Genomic DNA, 4,088 nt, shown 5'->3' with positions numbered 1-4,088 from the left:
TCCCACCTTCATCGGGGCAAAGGCCAGTAGGCGGGGCGACGGCGTAGCCGTAGACAAGCACTTCCGGCTAGAGGCGGGACGAACCCTGTGTGCCTGGCCCGCCCCCCGGAAGTGAGTTGGCTCGGAGTAGCTGACATCAGCTGAGTGTGGCCCCTTCGCCGGCCGGTTTCTTTGCCTGTCTTTGGGCTTTCTGGGCCACGTAAACCGGGTCTTCGTCAGTTTCCGGGAGGCAAGATGTTGTCACAGGCTGAAGTAGTTTAGCGTGTTTAAAACGCCAGAAATTCCACATAGATGAAAAAGAAAGTGGAGTGGGGAAAGGGGAAGACAATTCGCACAAATAGAAGCCCTACCTACTTTCACTTACGTAGTGAAGCCTCCGAGCTGGGCGGGGATTCAGTTTTGGTTTCAGAAAAAACCAGATGTCTTGGTGCCTGATAGACCGAGATTTCCAGAAAGCTCATTTAAAGAATCAGCTTTGGATAGTTCTTAACAAGGTGGGTTTTACCCTCCCCCTCTTAGTTTCATATACTTACTCTTCCTCAGAAGGCAAGACAACTGGAATTTCTTTGATATTCCAGCAATAATTTCCCTTCAGTACAGCCTGTGCTAACATATGCTTTGAGGTATTGTTTTTATTTTATTATTTTATTTTTTTAAAGGTTGCTTTATTTTTTTTTAAATCTTTTTTAATGTTTATTTCTTTTTGAGACAGAGACAGAGCATGAACGGGGGAGGGCCAGAGAGAGAGAGGGAGACACAGAATCCGAAGCAGGCTCCAGGCTCTGAGCTGTCAGCACAGAGCCCGACGCGGGGCCCGAACTCATGAACAGTGAGATCATGACCCAAGCCAAAGTCGGAGGCTCAACCATCTGAGCCACCCAGGCGCCCCAGGTATTGTTTTTATTGAAACACACGCATTTGAAGGTTGCGTGGGTGGCTCAGTCAGGTAAGCGAGGGACTTCAGCTGAGGTCATGATCTCATGGTTTGAGTTCCAGCCCCACATTGGGTTTGCTGCGGTCAGCACGGAGCCTGCTTGGGATCCTCTGCCCCCCCCCCCCCCCCCCCCGCTATTCCCACGACTTGTGTTCTCTTCCCCGCCCCCCCCCCCCCCCCGCCAAATAAATAAACTTTAAAAACACACACGCATTTGAAATATTCCCAAATGGTTTGTGGAATTTCATTTTACTGGCAACCAAATAGAGTCCCTTATTTTTTGCCAATCCTTACCCCTCCTTTATTCCTTTCTAGATGTAATTCAAAACTGCTACACTCTTTTAGTAGAATACAGTAAATAGAATTTCGGAATTTGATAGCTGGAATTCTAAAGAAAAGGCCCAGAGGAGTAATTGATTACAGTCACCACCTGAATTAGTGACAGTCATCTGGGAGACAGGATTAGGTTAGCTCCCATCATAGCACTTACTATACTGCACCACAACTTCCTATTTGCTGATGTGTCTCAACAGACTAACTCTGAGGTCGGAGACCAGGTATATTCATCTCTATATCCAGGACCTAGCATGGTGTCTAGCATATAGGTTGTTGAATGAAGAATTCAGATTCCCTGACTCCTGGCTTTGACTCCAGGTTGTTGTTTATCCCATATGGTTAGGAGTGGGGACCAGGACAAAGTCTCAAGTCCTGAAAGCCTAAGAAAATGGCTGTGAAGTCTGTCATCTACATGTAGGAAAAGTTAAATGCTTGTGATGATTCCAGAATCATTCTGGGGTGTGGGAGGACTTTCAATTGTGGAGCAGGGATGTTGGGAAGTTACTAATGAAGTCATTTATGTACAACTCAAATGTCCCCAGAGCTCACTGCCCTGTAGGTACAAATGATGTCTTTAATGGGCAAATTTCACTAACTCCATAGCTGCTTTCTTTGGGAAACTATGTAAGGTTCCCTTTGCCACTTCAAGAAGTCCCCAGACCTTTGGTGACTGCTCACACTGTTCCTGCTATTCCATCTTAGCTTCTCAGATTCTACCTTCTGTCACACTCCCACACTCCTATTTCTCCAAGCCCTGAGATCTTTTTTTTTTTTATCACTGCAGAAATATTCCCCTTCCTCTGTTGTCTGCCCTTTTTGAGGGGTCTCAGAGCAATGCTAAGCCAAAAGGTGTTACGAGGTTTATTTGGACTACTCTGTTTCAGTACAGCTTTCTCCTCCCTAGCATGTGCCCTTGCAACTAGAGTAAAGGCATCAAGGAAGGATTTCAGTATAGTCACCACACTACCCGGAACCACCATTTGCCTATTCTCAGCCCTTGTTGCTGAGTTCTACTCATAGAACTCAATAGCTTCTTCCCCCATTGTGAGTTTCTCTTAGGGGTCAGAAGTTTTCCCTTTCCCTGCTAGGTTCTCACCAGATACTGCCCTTGCTACATATATTACAGTTTATTGTGTTATATATGACAAACTGTTTTCACGGATAGAAAGAATGAATTTTGAGAATTCCCAAGGATTCCATTTACCTCATTTATTTGCCCCTCAAAGCATAACCCAATTTTTACCTCCATGAACATTCCCCGTTATACTAGATGGAAATTTCTTCCTCGTCTGAACTCCAAATTCACATTGTCTGTATGAAAAATTGGCCTTATGATTAAGGCCTATGTCACCTTAGTCACCTTCTGCCTGCGATATCTCTCATATTGTTATTTTATCATCTCAACCACAGAGCCCCTTGAGGCTAGGAAGCCTGTTGTAAACATTTTCTTATTTCCCACTGTTTATGCACAGTAGATGCCAAGCAGTATTTGATAAATATTAATTTGTAGTTGTAGCCCTCTGCCTTACCCATAGCACCTTACATCTGGATGCAGTAGGATTATCTTAAGTGATGGCCTATATGGATGCATGGGAAGATGGATATTTATATACTTGTGTGTGTCCTTGTTTGTAGTCAGTGTAGGGGTCAAGGGTAGGGGAGTATCCTCTTTGGAGCTGAACCAAAGGAGCCCATTAAATTTTTTTCTCTTGGGAATTTCAGGCTGAAAGACAGAGCCTGGCAGTCTCTGGAACTGCATACAGTAGCACTCTAGAACAGTCCAAAACTCTTGCTGATGTTCCTGGAGTTTCCCTACTTTCTTTCCTTCTAACTGCTATGAAATTTGTTTAGATTCTTTGAGATGCCCTCATAGTCTTCCAAATAAGTTTTTTTGCTTAAAGTAGCTAGAAGTTTCTGTTCTTGGCAATGAGGAGAACCTGACCTGCCACAGTAGAATAAGGCGTGACACTGACAACATCACACAGAGGATGCTCTCCAGATAAAGAAAAGCATGACGTGTGTTATCCATGTATTCCACTTCATTCAAAAAAACTATTCTCTTTTTTTTTTTTTTTTCTAAGAAAAGTATGGCCTTTAGCCCTCTGAGGAGGAAAGGGTAAGTTTGGGTCCTACATAATGTTAACAACAAACAACACAACCTTTACAAATTATGGGGATAAAAATTATTTTCAAAAACATACATTTTTCATATTGTTACACACCATCCTCATATCACCTATACTGAGGTAAACAGGTAAGTATAAAATCTGAATAACATTTGCTGAATTTAAATACAAAGATTCCCTTATTGACTATTCAAAGGGCAGATGAGAATCTGCATTGATCCAACTCTTACAGTCTTATCCAGTTCCCCTTAGGAGCAAATGGCTAGTCAATCTGTAAATAGGATCTAGTTAAGTCAACTGTCTCCATCCATCCATTCTTCCTTTCAATGATTCTTTAGTATCTACTGTGTGAGGCACTGTACTGGATAATGGAGACCTCAAGATGAATAAAACATGATTCCCACCCATCAAGAAGCCTACAGAACAGTAGCAGAAATAGTCAAATAACTACAGTGTAATGTGATATATAATAACACAGGCACGAGCAAAGTTTTATCATAGCCCCTAACTGCCTAATGGAATGAAAGAAAGGATCCAGAGACAGGATGCTTGAGCTGGAACTTGAAGCAAAATGGGAAATTCACAGGGAAATGCAGTTTCAGCTCTTCATTCAAAGAAGAGAAAATTGTGTTTCTAGTTTAGTGACAGGAAAATTAAAACAGAGAAAGATAACATCTACTGGGACCTCATAC

Source organism: Panthera leo, chromosome C2, assembly GCF_018350215.1.
Source record: "Panthera leo isolate Ple1 chromosome C2, P.leo_Ple1_pat1.1, whole genome shotgun sequence".
Lineage (NCBI taxonomy): Eukaryota > Metazoa > Chordata > Mammalia > Carnivora > Felidae > Panthera > Panthera leo.
The sequence above is the reverse complement of the archived record's forward strand: the minus strand, read 5'-3'. Positions refer to the sequence as shown.